Consider the following 17238-nt stretch of genomic DNA (forward strand, 5'->3'; position numbering starts at 1 on the left):
ATCCATTGGGGGCTTTAAACGAAACTCTTCTAGTTTAAGGTTTCAATCATGACTGTACCTCAAAAGTCCAACTTTCAGAGGGGACAATCCAAGGAGCCTTTCTCCTACGCAAGCTCCACTGACTAAATGGAAGTCTCAGTGAAGCTGGATTTGGGATATTAGGCTTGCAATAAATAACACCTGTGTGGTGTGTTCCAAATTTTCTGAATCCAAGGTTCAGGTTATCAAAGAATTTAACAGGGATAGTAGGATGGAAGGAAAGATGAGGGATAGAATTATAATAAATAATGATGATCGATGATGATGATGAGATATTTCTTGGTTTCTTACAGCCCAATGAATCATCTCAAAATTCATGGTGCAGCAGCCATAGCATTGGCGGTTACCTCGACTGCAATGTGAAAGTATTATGCAAGGCCTCCTTTCTTTCCTGCATCCTTTACGAACTTTTGGACCTATTAGGAATGCAAAAACCGGCTTGTTGCTGCACCGGAAGGAGTAAGAGGTAAGACTAAGGACTTAATCAACCAGCCAACAAAGTGAGAAGCAGAGGCTTATGCTAGCATCTGCACTCTCCTCTTTGATATAGGGTTAGTCAACATTGTGCACACACCCAAATCCAATGTTGGATTCCTTCATCTCTACAACTTCCTTCATCTCTATCCACTATTGGTGCAAGCAGGGGCAGATGGGAGTTGTAGTCCAACAACATCTGGAGGGTACCACATTACCCCCTCCAGTTCATATTAGATAACTGTTACCTAGGAGGGCCACACTTGGATGGCCTGATGTTTTTGTTTTCACTATAATGCAACTGTAGAGAGGCTCGAAATATAAGTGGCAATCTAACAGGGAATGAAGATATTTGTTTATTTTCCCTTGTTCCTTGTTCACAATCATAAAAGTCCCCTTAAAGCTGCTGTTAGACCTCCGGAAGAAAAACTACAATTTCCTGTTAATCCAGACTTTTGGTGACAATTGAGGCCAGAAAGTTGCAGCCTCCACCCCCCGCCCAACTTCTGGAAGCAATATAAGCACAATTCAGGTATTCAGTAGCCATAGGTACTGACTATGTACTTTCCACATACATAGAATTTGCAGCACAGGGACAGAAACTTGTCTTGGAACCCATACACATATACAAGAGGCCTGTATGGGTGAACAAATCCACCAGTTTCTCTCATTTTTTGAACACCAAGTTCAATTTACCACATGCCCACATTGATTTGGTAATTTATTTATTTTTAAGTCCTCATGAAAATTCATCAACATTTTATTTCTTTATGAAACTATTTCCAAACAGGTGCTGTATGACATATGAATATGCTAAAACATAAAATACCATAATATCGATACAGCAAAATCCAGAGGGTACATTGGGTACCTATGTGTGCACATTTTAGTGTGCAATTTTGTCTAATATGTACATTTTTGCAAGCAATTATCCTTTATATAATGCTTTTCTCATTGTGTCCTTTTTATTAATATATGATATTTTTTTAAAAAAATGCGCACTTTCCTCTAATGTGTACATTTTTGTACACATATTTTGGTTGGAGAAGTGTACTGGAAAACCTGGAGAAGAGTAAATATCACTCATTGGTTTGGGAAGTACAGATTAGGTATGTTCACATTACCATACAAACTGGATGGAATTTTTCTTCTGCCCTAAGTGGTTCATCAGACTAACACCAGTCATGTGTTGACTGGGGTTATGGCTGCCATGTACACCATTGAGTCTCATGCATCCCTGCAAGTCTCTTCATGCTTTCAGAACCAGATGCCTAAATAGGACAAAAGGGAAACAAGAAACATTGAAAGAATCAATCTTTCTGCACACAGGACTAAGCAGATGTTCTAAAATGTGGAATTGTACTAGCATTCTAAAGTGCAGACACAGTTTTAGCAGATCTTTGCTAAGGCATTTGGTTTCAGGACCACCAAGATGTGTCATAACCACCATCACCACACAGAATAGTGTTATATGCCTTCTTCACCTACAGTTTTTGGGAAGCAGTAGGTCTCCAAGAACTTCAGAATGAAACGTAGCCATGGACAGAGATAGATTAGTATAAGGAAAGCATGATTTATGCATCTGTATTAAAGGAATCTTTATATGTGCAATTTATCACATGAATATGGTCTCCATGTAGTATAATTTAATACTAATAAATTATGGTGGGAAGGTAGCTATGAAATTGTGTGATGGTGATTGTGGAATTGGTAATAAGGATATATGATGTTATCACTTGAGCTTTGGAATGAAATGAAGGGATGCAGCAAGTTAGCGTGCTAGTAAAACTGAACTTTAAGGTATTTTTGGCCCATTTCCTTGATGACAATGATTTTGAGAGTGTTTCTTGCACATATTTAGCTTTGGCTTTGAATTTACCAGGCTCAATTTTAGGCTGGTGGTGGGATTGAGGGAAGAAAAATTATTTTCCATTTTTCCTATCAACCTTTTAAAGGAAATTGGAAAAAAAAATCTACAGTGTGGGAATCAACCTTTCTTATTCTTGCTTGCATTTTGACCTTGACATCTTTGGCAACAAAGGCACAATCCAAATAATGTCTGCTCAGAAATAAATCCTATTGAATTGGGTTAGGATTGCAATCTTAGTCATGTGTAAAATAGACCAGTTGAAATCAGGGGCACTTAAGTTTTCAGTAGTTTAGGAGAATATGGTTTTTCAGGTAGGCTGATTCTAGGTCTTTTATAGTGCAGCGTCTACATTGCATGCAGAAGTTCCAATGTTCAATTCCTGGGCTGGGAGACCCCACTCCTTAAGAGCCTGGAGAGTCACAGTCATAGTAGACAATGCTGAGCTTCATGGGCCAATGGTCTAACTCAGTTCCTGTGTGGTTCCTGTATGGTTAACCCACATTGTTTCTATCTGTTCTTTTCAGTCTTTCAACAGAATACATCTGTTTCATTCATATTATAAATGGTGATGAAGAAGAATGGTTAGTTCAGTTCATAAAGTTAGAAACTAAACAACTTGTCCTTCAGAGTTTAGCCAGTTGATTTTGTGAGCAAGATTTCCCCTTGCCCCGACTATAATTCTTTGTTCTGAAATATAAGATACAATGCTATAAAACATGATAGTTATTTAAAAATGCTTCAGCTATCATGTTCTTATATCTGTTAGAAGCTGCCTAGAGTGACTGGGGAAACACAATCAGATGTGTATAATAATAATAATAATAATAATAATAATAATAATAGTTATGATGTTACCTATGATCATTCCAAAAAGTTCCATAAGCAACCCTTTAAAGGAGTATTAATGATTACCTACTATTAGGTATATTAAGAACCAAGTCTGCATCAGCTTCTATAATATTTAAATGTGATGAAGCATAACAATGGACTCATGAGATCAGCATTTCATACTGTGAAAAAATATCCCACTGCATTATCAGAACAATACATGGTTCCATAGACTATTACCTGCAGTGCTGAAAAATATTCTTCTATATGGTTTAGGTAAGCTACACTGCCTCCAAATGTTTGGCTAGCCTTGTTCTGCAGAGCGGATCATGTTTGTGCTTATCCAAAGATTTATATGTAAGTTGACTCTGACAAGAGTGTCAAAATTTATATTAATAGTCTACTGGTTTTGTCAGGATGTAGGTATGCCCTTGAATAAATCTGTTGTCATTGTACTGAAATGTTTCTATTCCACAATAAAGAACATTGTAAGTAAAAATGGTTGCCGGAAATAAGCATCCAGTTATCTCCTCCGCAGCCCCCTGCCCAACTCTCTGTCTACTTATTTTGGTCACAGGACAGTCCTATTCCCGAGTAACACAAGCTGAGCTAGGGCTGCACCTAAATTTGCCTATGTCAGCAGAGCCTAGAGACTCAGGCATTGCTTTTATAAACATGTAGTTTTATTACTTTATTCTTTTGCTATATTTATTAGCCACCTTGTGAATTTTATAAATAGGAGCAGCATACAAATTTTGTAAATAAGTAAGTAAGTAAATGAATGAATGAATGAATGACTAGATTGCCTTCTTCTTACTCTTTGCCTCACCCCAACTGATCCATACAAAGGCCATTAACATGCTACAAGCTCCTGTTGTATGGACAACCTAGGAGAAATATCTTAGTCTTAATGTTACATCCAAAGGAATGAGTCCATGAATCACTATAAAAAATAAAAATAAATGCACATGTTGTTTTGTACATTTATGCTCTTTTCATCCATTGGCATTTGTACTCAGAATGAATTTCAATTCCCAATCTTGGGTTGATATTTTATTACTATTAAAGAAATTGGATTGGGTCAGAGGAGCCCAGATATAATGGGGTTTTTTTAGCCCATTTCCAAATGCAGCTACCCTGCAAATCTGCTCTTGAGAGTTGAACTGAGGCTGTCCCAAATGGTTGGGTAGACAGACGGGGAACTGCAACAGTGCAGGGGATCAGTAGGAATTGGGAGGGGGGGTGCCTTTTATGAGCTTTTCCTTTTCTGCAAGACATTTTGTCACCAAAACCAAGAATTGCAGAAATCTCTTTCAAAGGCAAGAAACTTGCAGGAAATTATAACTTTTCACCAACAGAACTTAGTGCGATAAAAAGACTCATTTCCACAATTAATCTCATAGGATGAATATAGCAGCCTCTCTTAGTACCAAAACCATTCCTTGCTGTATATGCAACAGGACCACTCCATACAGTTATTTGTTTTTGTTTTTTTAATAAATAGATAACTTGGGGTTTTTGTGTCACCTCTCTCTATAGCCCTCTAGGTGATGTCCTATGCTTAAAGCTTAAGCCCAACCCTTGTATAGGTAAATGTAAAATTGAACCATTAACTGTGTGAACCACTGAGAAAAGAAAATACTTCTTCATGCAACACAAAGTTAAACTATGGAACTCACTCCCACAGGAGGCAGTGTCCACCAACCTAGATAGCTTTAAGAGAGGATTAGACAAATTCATGGAGGATAGGGCTATCCATGCCTACTAGCAGCAGCTGGGCAAGCCGATCGGGCACCTGGGCTGGCACGCATGCCCTGTGCCCAGGGTCGGGCCCAGCTGCCTGCGGGGCAGGGCGCTCTGTGGGGCCTCCAAGGAGTCTGTCTGCCCTACAGCTGAGGAGGAGGCAGCGGGCAGACTGTTTGGGGCAGCGTGGAGCCTGCAGGCACCCAAGCCACTCTGTCACTCCCAGGAAAGATGTGTGGCTCGGGTGCGCTGCAGGCCCCACAGTGAGTGCCGCCCGCCATTTTGTCACCCCCGAGTGGTGACACCCGGGGCGTACCACCCCCCCTTCTTCCGCCCCTGGCTACTAGCCATAATGGATATGCTATACCTCCACAGCTGGAGGCAGTAGCACATCCCTCATACCTACGGGACCGCCTCTCCTGGTATGTCCCACGGAGGACCGTACGGTCATCAAATAAAAACATCTTGGAGATCCTGGGCCACAGGGAGGTTAGGCTGGCCTCGACCAGAGCCAGGGCTTTTTCGGCCGTGGCCACAATCTGGTGGAACGCTCTGTCACAAGAGACTAGGGCCCTGCGGGACTTGACATCTTTCCGCAGGGCCTGCAAAATGGAGCTGTTCCACCAGGACTTTGTCCAAGGCACAGTCTGACCCCGTCTCTCTGTCTGTAATCCTCATAGAACTCTAGCCCAATGGTTGCCATTAATTTGAATCTGAATTGATGTTAGAATGTATTTTAATTAATTGACCCTTGTGATTTTATGTACACTGTGCTATTTTCACTTGTTAGCCGCTTTGAGCCCAGCTTTGTGTGGGGAGGGCAGGATATAAATCATCATCATCATCATCTGAATTCTAATTGCTGGAAATCACAGGAGGGGTGAGTGCTCCTATGCTTGAATTCTGCTTGCTGGTTTCCCACAGATACCTGGTTGACCACTGTGAGACAGGATACTGGACTGGATGAGCAATTGGCTTGATCCAGCAGGCTCTGGGGTCTCAGGTTCTAGTCCAGGACTTCTAACCACTAAATCACAAAGGCTTTCTGAAAGTATGGCCCATCTCTTTATCCAAAGGGTTGAACATTGTCCCAATCGGCAAACAAAGCAAATTCAAATGACAAACCACATAAGTCCAAAAGAATTTAATGTGCTATTGAAGATGATTTATACTGATACATTGCAAGGCAAATTGTTTCTTCCTTGGCAAATGTTGAAATGGTAATATATAAACAATAAGCTAAATTTTAATACCATTGCTTAAAGCAATATCCAGCTGAATCTAATCATTGTAATACATTAACAAATATTTAAAAATGCAACTTGCAAAGTGGACAAGCTACCAGTGATGACCTAATGTTGCAAGATGTTTACGACACTGAGATGCCTGCTTTAAATTAGACAGAATTATACATTTCATCTCTAAAGGCAATTTTGTAGAATACCAAGCCCTAATATTAACCTTGGCATTACACTTTTGGTATGTTTGAAGAAGACAGTACCACTCAGTACACTTGGCATGTATGAAGTCTTACTTTCAAGTGAGGATAGCTGAAATAATCCTGTTACTTCTCTAATGTGTGAAAAATCAGTCTTTTGATGTCATAATGGAGGACATGATATTTCACTCTGGCACTAGAAAGTTTCATGTTTTGCAATGTGTAATTTGAGTCTTGACATGTATGGAATATGAGTTCCAATGTTCTCCTATAATCAGAGCTTTCTTTTAAAGAGGAACTGTGTAGATGGGTAGTGATAATTTGAATTTTAAAATATTGTGTTTTAAATTTCCCAGCATACACACACACACACACACACACACATTTGAAATTTCAAATTGACAGAAGCTAATTGCACAATGACAGCAGTAATTTTAAAAAGTATTTCCAGTTGATCCATAACTATGTTTGAGGTGAGGGTGGGGAGAGGACCATCTCAAAATATGCATTTTATAAGTGCAAGTCATGTGAATCACATGAAAGTTGTAATGTGTAATGACTGCACATTCATTTTACTGTGTGTATGTGAGATGCTCTCTGGTTTTGGTTGTTTCAAAGGCTTCTTGCCTCTAGTTGTGTTGTCAGAAAGCTCTCATTAATATTCGTTAGTACTCTAACATAGTGGGGGGACTTCAGACAAAATGCTGCTCCTCATAAGAAAGGAATGATTAAGATGACAATTTCAGAGGATTACAGAGTGCTGCAAGGGCATTGGGAATGCTGCTAAATTATACCTTGGAGTTTTTGCAGATTTTTTTCTTGTTTGTAGCTGTGACCTAGGCAGGGAAGTTGTGCCCTCTTACTTTGAAAATAAGTGACCAATGTTCAGAATACAACAAGCCCTATAGCTGAAAGTAGGCTATTTTCTTCTTCTTCATTCAAGTTATTGCTATCTGCCTTTGAAGCGCAAAATGGGCTCCCTGCTATTCTCTTCCACATAGTTTATGATTATGACCCTTACTGGGAATACTATTATCTGAAACAAATTGGCGTTTGTGCAATACACCAAACACTGCTGCACATATCCTCATTCATTTCAGTGATACCTACCCTGTAGCAGTGTTTGGTGGGTTTGGATCTTGGCTTCTATGCTTGAATACCAATAGATTATCTGAATAGTTATTCTGTTGTATATTATCCTGGTCTATAATTATTTATTTGGGATTGGGGAATGAGCACGCTGCTAATCCAATGATATATTCAAAGGGAAGAATGTGATGCTTGGGGCATAGTATTTGAAACTACAGCCACACACAATCACTGTTTGTACAAAGGTCTATCCAGATAGTGGTTTAAAAGAGAAAGCTAGAATAGTTATGCTGTTTCACAATACTGTTATTTCTCCAAAAGCAGATACTTGATTGTTCCATAGCAAGGAAATAATTACAGAATTAATCTTTTATCAAGCAGAATTCACAAGAAATGTACCATTTGCTGTTTTGTGCATTGTTACTTAGATGGGACGTGGGTGGCGCTGTGGTCTAAACCACTGGGCCTCTTGGGCTTGCTGATCGGAAGGTTGGTGGTTCGAATCCCCGCGATGGGGTGAGCTCCCGCTGCTCTGTCCCAGCTCCTGCCAACCTAGCACTTTGAAAGCATGCCAGTGCAAGTAGATAAATAGGTACCGCTGCAGCGGGAAGGTAAATGGCATTTCCTTGAGCTCTGGCACTCGTCACAGTCCTCTGTGCGCTAGAAGCGGTTTAGTCATGCCGGCCACATGACCCAGAAAACTGTCTGTGGACAAACGCCGGCTCCCTCGGCCTGAAAGCGAGATGAGCACTGCAACCCCATAGTCACCTTTGACTGGACTTAACCATCCAGGGGTCCTTTACCTTTACCTTTACCTTTTTACTTGGATGGGTAATTTTGTATAAACTGCTCATATATAGAAAATGGATTGATGTCCAAGTTAAAAAGCAAAAAGGGCACACTGGGAAGAGCTCTGAATCCTCTTGTGGCATATGTTTTTGCAGCCCATCTCCCCAAGCATTATTCTTTTAGCCAAGCTTACTTCTGTTATCAGAGTCCTGGCTATGAAAGAAGTGTCTGGGGAGTTGGGCTGTAGGCAGCTTCCCTTGGGGTTGGAGATCCAACTGCACATGCCCTGTCAACTTTTTAAATGGACCTTCCCATCGCTTTCTATGTGATTGTGGCACAGCCAGGTTTAAATGTATTGATCTGCTGCTCTGAGACTGAAAATAGCTGTTTTGGTCACAGGAGTCCATATGCTACAGTGCTTAGAGGTGCACACAAATTTATTTCCATTGTATAATGTTGTTTCTTTCCATCACTCATTCCACTCATGTTTAGTTGGATAAAATCCCATTTGTTTTCAGCACCCATTTGCCAGCATTTTTTGTTGTTGTTGTTGTTTCAGTGCTCATATTGATCCTACGCTTCTTTCTTTTTCTAGCAGCAGCAAAAGAAGTTGATTTCTGGCCAACCCCCCCCCCAACCATGTCACTGCCATCAACTGTCAAGGAGCTGTCTTCTGCAGCTGCTCTTTTGGGGAACATTTTGTTTCCCCCATAAAAACTCAGCCATCCTATGTTCTGGGGTATTGTGGGGAGAAATAAAATGGTGGCCACTACGAGCAGACACAGAAGCAAGCTCCTTCTGCTTTCAGTAGCAAAACATAGAAAGGAAAAGAAAAGTCACTGCCGGACAAGGTTCAATTTCTCGTTTGTCTCAAAGCTAATGCACATGGCCTTATCATTTTTCTTTTCTATCAGGGTCCAAAAAGAATGGTTAGATGAAAGTTCAGAATTTTCTTCTATCCATGTGTTTCTCCCGAACGAGCAGAATTAAAGTGTGTGTGTGTGTGTGTGGAGAACCATAGGCGCCAACTCCATGGGGCCTGAGGGGGCCCGAGCCCCCTCAAAAATTCGTTTGGGGGGCTCTGCCCCCCCAATAATTTAAGAAAATTATTAGTTATATTATGCTTTGTAAAATCACAAAATTATGTTGGTATTTTTTATTTTCCTTGTTTGACGATAGTTACCTTTTAAAATACATTCAGTAATGAGTTAAAACAAAGCCACTCCCGATCTAGAGAGGGGGTGGGGTTGCGGGCTCTCGACCCATCAACAATCTCTGGGGGCTGGTGTCAGCCCCGCGAGAAGCGGGGATTCCCCCTAGCTCATTAATATTCACCGCCCACGGCGGCAGCCAATCGGCTGCCGCAAAGGGCGGGCCCTCACAGGTTCACTTAAGGTCGGGGCAGCCCGGGGCTCACCCCTTTCGTTCCCCCAGCAGCAGCGGTTTGGAGGTCTTGGGCCCCCCCAATATTTTTTATAAGTCGGTATGGGCCCCCACCCCCCCCAATATTTTTTATAAGTCAGCGCCTCTGGGGAGAACTATGGGGAAAAGTCACCAGTTAGAAAAGCATGGCTGGGCAAAGTTTTGGCAGCACCCCATCCATGCTATATTTTAAATGGTAGCTGTACCCAGTGCCATTGCCAGCCTTTTTGGTGCCCTAGGCAAGGCTAATTTGTTGCACCTCCCCTTTTAATGCTAACTTAAATTTTAAAAAATGTCTAGTAGAAAGAATGAAAAGCACAGAACTTGAAACTGCTAGATTTATTTTAAATTGCAAGAACAAATAATACAACACTCTTTGATTATCTTTCTCAAATACAAAAGAAAATGTTTTAGCACACAAATCATTTTGAATAATCTTGTGAATTGTGATGTTAAAACTTAAGCCGCTTGCAAGTTTCAATTTCAGGCCCATCCAAATCTCATTCTGCATTTCTTTTCCTTTGCAAATTTGGCCACCAATTTCTTCAGATCAAGTGCTGACGCTTGGGCATGTTCAATTGATATAGTTGCCAAGTCAACTAGTCTCTTTTGCATCATGGTTGAGCGTATATAAGTTTTTATAAGTTTCAGCTTTGATAAACTGCTTTCACAATATAAAATAAAAGTAAATTATTCTCAGAAAGTGATAAGATGTAACAAAAACTAATCTGCATCAAACTGTGCTCCCTCAAAGGTCAGTCCTGTAGCCCTCTGAAGTCTGCGCCGTAGGCAGCTGCCTAGTGGGCCTAATGGTACAATCAGCCCTGGCTGTACTCACATATTCTAGAAAATTGGTATGGCTTACATGAACATATAGATCGCGACCCTTCAATATTTTCCTTTCTGCCTTAGGCAAATGGTTCTTAATCTGGATTTAATTTACCAGTCTTTATTTTTCATGCAGAAGAAGGTTAAAAGCAACATTTTAGAAGGTGAAAATTGTACATCCCTATCTTTAAGGCACCTTAAGACTCTTGGTTGATTATCCTAAACATATTTATACAGAAGGAAGTTCTAATTAACTTCCTGGCTTCCTTCCTAGAAAGTATGCATAGTGTTGTAGCTTTATCCTCTGCTGCAACTGAATATATACACTGCTTTGAGAAGCAGGCAGGCCCGTGCAGAGCTTGTCTAAGGCTCAGGGTGGGAGTCTTGTTTGAATAAAGTTATAAACTCAAACAAAAAAGGGCCCCCAGCCCAGCTTAGTCCTCTAAGTCCTGGGGCAAGTGAACCTGTTTGTGCCCTCCCTCTGCATGGGCCTGGAAGCAGGATCCTGCACACACAGCTCTTGATGCAAGAGGAGCCTCCACTTGTAAATGGATGTTGTTTGCAAGATTTCCACTATGAAAAAAGCCTCAACCAGAATCCAAGAAGGTGCACATATAGTTCCAGTCAGATAATCAACAATACCATCTGTTTTCATGGAAGAAGAGAGCTTGCAACTGAAATCATCATGACTTGGTGCTGAGGACAGTTGTCTCCATGCCTGTAGTACGCTTATCAGGACCGAGAGAGAGGTCCATCCATAACTTCCATGATGACATTTGCTGATGGCAGCTTGAATTAGATTTCATCTAGCCAAGAGGTCAAAATAGAGATTCATCAAATTGTGTCACCTATGATTTCCTTATTTCTTTTTGGCTAAAATCTATAGAACCAGATTGTGTGCCTCTCAATATATAAAGGTAAAGGGGACCCCTGACCATTAGGTCCAGTCGTGACCGACTCTGGGGTTGCGGCACTCATCTCGCTTTATTGGCCGAGGGAGCCGGCGTACAGCTTCCGGGTCATGTGGCCAGCATGACTAAGCCGCTTCTGGTGAACCAGAGCAGCTCACGGAAACGCCGTTTACCTTCCCGCCGGAGCGGTACCTATTTATTTACTTGCATTTTGACGTGCTTTCGAACTGCTAGGTTGGCAGGAGCAGGGACAGAGCAACGGGAGCTCACCCCATCACGGGGATTCGAACCGCCAACCTTCTGATCGGCAAGTCCTAGGCTCTGTGGTTTAACCCCGAGCACGACCCATCCCTTCTCGATATATACCGGTACCCTAAATGTAAGATGCTTTAGTTTCCTAGGCTCTCTTCAGTGTACATGAAACTCAGACAGCTGAAGTTGCATGTATAAATCAAGAGCTGTAGAGCTCAGGATTTATGCTCAGCCAAATATCTCAGTGGAATTAAACATATGAGAGAGAAGTCAGAGTGAGCCATGTAGATGATTGACTTATTCTTGAGATGAGGTACACAGCTGAAAGCAATGCTAGATCCTAAGGGATTTATTCACCATTCCTTATATATGTAATTCCCCCTCTCATCAAGGGTATTTGTGTGTACTGAAGGAAAAATTGACCCTTGGGTCATTTTGAACCTTTGTTTATTAACAGAAAAAAATGATAGATTAGGGTAAAAAAAATCCTATATATGAATGAGTTTCTGACAATGGATGACCATCTGCTAATAATTGAATGTTTGGGGAAAGGGGCATGTGTTTTATTAGTTCTTTGTTTTCCAAACACTGAAGTGCAGGAAATATTTTGTATGTGACTTTTTGCAATTTCCCTCCAATTCCTTCTGTAAGTATTGAATTAGTTTTAACCACAATCCTTTTATATATGAATTATTATATCATAGTGGCAACCCTTGAACATCATGATAATAGCAAGTTACCTTTGACTTGGGCTCTGAAATATATATTGACACCATTATTGGAATGACTATACAAATGAGCTGATATTTTATTGCTCAACAATGCACAGTTGTTCAATGCTACAAAATGCCCAAAGTCTTTTCACGCGCTGTAGAAAGTTGAATTTTCCAGCATTCAAGTTACAATATTTTGCTCTTGGGAAAATGGATCCTTCCCTGCCCTCTGTTAGTATGTCTAGTTCAGTTTGGAGTGTCATGTGTACAACAACACGGATAGTTTTATCAGTCTCTACTATACTATTGTGACAGGAACAGCCATTTAAGCTGCCTCTTGAGTCCAGTCTGTCAGTATTTCACAGAAGGGATGCAAGTGCAAACTGACTGTTAGGTTTGAACAATTAAAAGTGGATCAAAGTGCTCTGTTGCCCTACCACAACAAACCCACTTCAAAACAAAACAAAACATAAATGTTTGCAGTTTGGAAAGTGATAGGAAACTACACTGGAAAATGTGGGATGCATGAATGGGAACCTAGATTCAGGTAGGTAGCTGTGTTGGCCTGACGCAGTCGAAATAAATAAATTTATTATCCAGTAGCACCTTAGAGACCAACTAAGTTTGTTCTGGGTATAAGCTTTCGTGTGCATGCACATGAAAGCTTATACCCAGAACAAACTTAGTTGGTCTCTAAGGTGCTAATGGGAAGCTGTGTAATCATTACATTAGGAAATCAGGATTAATGCAAGATGAATGCTCGTTTGCATATAAATGATACACAAACAAATCAGTATGAATGCTCAATAAAGATATGTGATAATCTGACCTATCCATAAGCTTTACACTCAATAAATAGGTCATGTGGAGGAGCCTGTAGTTTTAAATTTGGGGAGAATAGGAACTGTGAGCATCAGCAAAGGTTTCCTTTCACTGCAGAAATCCTCTGCTATTTTGGTTTCTTTAGTTCTAAGTTCTACATTCTGCCCTCTCCCATTCTAGAGTGCACATCTAATGCTTCCAATTTTAAAAAGCGACCCAACGTACACAGAAATCATGCCTTTATTTGCCCACCATGCTTTGAGTCTGAAATGTCAATAGAATCATCTTATTTCTGTATTTTAATACCATATATTTATTTTTAAAACATGTTCAACAGTCCTTACAGAAGAGTACTTAGTCCTTTTGCCCCTAGATTTCCAGTGCCATATTAGTGCAACTCAGAAGTAAAGTCTATTAGGTTCAATGAGACTTACTCCCAGGTAAGTGTACATAAGATTGCAGGCTTAACAGGCAATCTCAGCATTCTCTTACTTGCTTCTCTTACTTTTGGATTTTAGTAGCACAGTCAAGTAGCACTAAAATCTCCTGAACAGTGATCTTGAGTACTACTCACTTTTATTTAGAAAGGGTTATCAATACTATTTCTTTGGCTTGTGGCACATGAGTTGTGGCTCATGATGCATTTCAAAATTAATTCTTCATTATTTTTAGATGATATTTCCTAAAGTGGCAGCACTTGAAATTCTCCTTCTTTTTGAAAAATCTTTCTTCTTCGTTTGGTTGAAGGATTATCGGCCAAGTCAAAATGCAAACAAAGCTGAAGAGGAAGGTCTTTGTTATGCATGAGGCCCACTGACCATTTCAGAGCAGCCCTCAGTGTCAGGAAGCCCAGCTGATGACAGATGGTGAGACTGTCCTTGCAAATTTTTCACCTTAACATGTCAGGCTATATGGAAATGCCCTATAATCATTGGGGACCCTCCAAACGCCTCTTGATATCTGAGATCGAAGGCTTTTTAAACATTATTCTGAGCTGCTAAAAAAGAGAGTTAAAAACCATTTCTTTATGCTTGCAAATTGTTGACTGTATTTCTTAACGCTTTTATGCAGGAAAAATAATGCATGACCGAATGCAACGTTAGCTCAGGGCTCATAAATGCATTGTTGACACTGAAAGTCATGCAGATGTAATGCAAAGACAAGTAAAAATGAGTCCTTATTTATTTCATCACCTGCATTCTGTTCACAGCATTCACAGCAGGCCAACAATTTCATTCTGTTAGTACTGGGGAAAAGAAAGCTTTTAAATTTATTTGTTTTCTATATGAAAACATTCTGTAGGAAATACTCCCTGAAATAGGGCAGCTTTTTTATGGAAGCTTCATTTTGTTATCATGATATGCAGATGCATGCTATGGGAGTAACATGTAGCAATGGACTTTGCACATGAGCTTCTCTATGCGGTGGGAAGCTAGAGAGGAATAAAACACCCCGGGTAACATTTTAAACATCATGTGTCGCTGTCCTTCCAGGACTGCTTACATCGAAATCAATAGCTCTGTTGAGATATATTTGAGGGCACTGAAGACAAGAAAGGACCACAGATGTATATATTGGTAGCCCTGCCCTTTTGATGACGCATAATCAGTATCAGTTTGAAGGGGGGGGGGACTTTTGTGTATGTAGGGTTTCCTCCATATGGATGGGAACCCTGGTCAAAGAAGAAAAAGCCCCTATCAGGCTGATGTTAGCTAGAGGTTTGGCCAAGGAACACATCATCAGTAAGTGGGTACAGCTTTGTTGTTGTTATTGTTTGTTTAGTCATTTAGTTGTGCCTGACTCTTTGTGACCCCATGGACCAGAGCACACCAGGCACTCCTGTCTTCCACTGCCTCCCGCAGTTTGGTCAAACTCATGTTGGTAGCTTCGAGAACACTGTCCAACCACCTCGTCCTCTGTGGTCCCCTTCTCCTTGTGCCCTCCATCTTTCCCAACATCAGGGTCTTTTCCAGGGAGTCTTCTCTTCTCATGAGGTGGCCAAAGTATTGGAGCCTCAGCTTCATGATCTTTCCTTCCAGTGAGCACTCAGGGCTGATTTCCTTAAGAATGGATAGGTTTGATCTTCTTGCAGTCCATGGGACTCTCAAGAGTCTCCTCCAGCACCATAATTTCGAAAACATCAATTATTCAGTGATCAGCCTTCTTTATGGTCCAGCTCTTACTTCCATACATCACTACTGGGAAAACCATAGCTTTAACTATATGGACCTTTGTCGGCAAGGTCATGTCTCTGCTTTTTAAGATGCTGTCTAGGTTTGTCATTGCTTTTCTCCCAAGAAGCAGCCGTCTTTTAATTTCGTGACTGCTGTCACCATCTGCAGTAATCATGGAGCCCAAGAAAGTAAAATCTCTCACTGCCTCCATTTCTTCCATTGGATACAGCTAGAAACTACTAATTGTGCATGGTCGGATGGTTGAAATACTAGTAACTTCTGAAAACTGCTATGCGCCTATTGAAAAAGTGCATGGCAATTTGTGGCAAGAACTATAGTATGTGATCATTATTGGTGGTAGTGAGATAATCTCAAGGATGTAAATGAGGTTGACAACATATTGATTGTGTAATCCTGTAGGTATGCAGCCCTGTTTTCATATTACAGACGAATATGGTAAGGCTGTTGGAGGGAATAACCAAAGATCATATCATAGGCTGCAATGCTGTGTTCAAAGGCTCACAGCCAAATCAGGTGATCAGGTAGAGGAGTTTTCTTGGCTGCTTCACACATATGCCTAGCATTGTGCAATGTGCTTTCATACGGTGTACTCCCACATTGCAAGGCAGACCTGGTAAGTACCTTGATGACGTGGATGAGGTCAGTAGCATGAGGCACTTTGTCAGGAGGGGTGGTCCCTATTAGGTGGAAAAGATCTAAGTGGCCAGCCTCTTCCATGAGGCCACATTATTTGTATGTGCTGTCTTGTAGCATGGGATTGTGCAATACGGAAGCATCTACGAGCTTCGTGTGCGAAGGCGGCTTGTAAGTGTAGCTAGAATGAAAATCATTTGGCATGATAGTGATGCTCCTCTAAATATATTCTGCAGGATTGCTATGAATATGCCATAGGGTTACCATGCGCTGCCCTTAGAAGGAGGACATGACACAAACATTTTCAATGAAGTAGCGTTTTACGCATACCACAAATAGTCAAAGTTCTGACCTGTTAAAGGTCCCTGTCCTGCTGAAATTAGTCACATTTAAGTACTATTGAGTATTTCACCCACACTCAGATGTACAGGCAGAACATTGTATCAAGGGGAATATTATCAATGGGTGGTTGCTAACTCATTCCACTGATTTCAATGAGATTTAAGCATAACTTTTACTTGGATCAGAGCCTTAAACATCAATGCCCAGAATCATTCGCACACTGGCAACATTTTTTACACATCTTTACACATAGATATAAGGATTAACCCTTTAAAAACAATAGCTCACATTCTGATCTTCTTAGTCAATTATTTCCTATGTTCTAGTTTGCTGAAAGGGGACGAGAAGTCCATGAATTTAGTTTTTACACCCCCCCCCCGCCCCCAGCATGGATTTTAATGAGAAAAACTTTGCTGTCATTTCTTCACTGTCAGCATCAGGTACTATAATTTGCTCATGTAATACACTGTGGCCTAAAGGTATTTTGCCACCCAGCAGAACAATTTCATAACAAAAGAATCAATAGCTCATTATTTGTGGGCCCAGAATACTTTGCATGTTGCTTTAGAGATTTCATTACATTTAGGAGATTATTTGCAAATTAAAGCAATCTTTGGTGCAATCCATTAAATTGTCAGTTAATCTTCTTAAAATAGACTTTGTTTTAAGCTCCATGTAAAAAGAATATTATTTTTTATAAAGTATGTTGTAGAAGATTGGACTGCTTGAACAAAGAACACAGGTGGTATTGTTATTTTATGAGCAGTTCGTTTTTAATATGTTTTCCTCTGATATATGTCACTAGTGTGTTACAGTTATAAATGAATAACTATCATGAATAATTTCATTC

At 40.5% G+C, this 17238-nt stretch overlaps 1 long non-coding RNA gene across 2 annotated transcripts in view; it reads left to right on the plus strand.

The window, feature by feature from the left end:
- The window catches only part of LOC310848722, a 268150-nt gene that overhangs the window by 79000 nt on the left and 171912 nt on the right, over positions 1-17238 (plus strand). For both annotated transcript variants that reach the window (XR_014566541.1, XR_014566542.1), the window contains exon 2: positions 333-505. This is a non-coding gene — a long non-coding RNA (uncharacterized lncRNA). The remainder of the gene's footprint in view (positions 1-332; positions 506-17238) is intronic.

This window comes from Podarcis gaigeae, assembly GCF_964106915.1.
Source record: "Podarcis gaigeae genome assembly, chromosome: 7".
Classification (NCBI taxonomy): Eukaryota; Metazoa; Chordata; class Lepidosauria; order Squamata; family Lacertidae; genus Podarcis; species Podarcis gaigeae.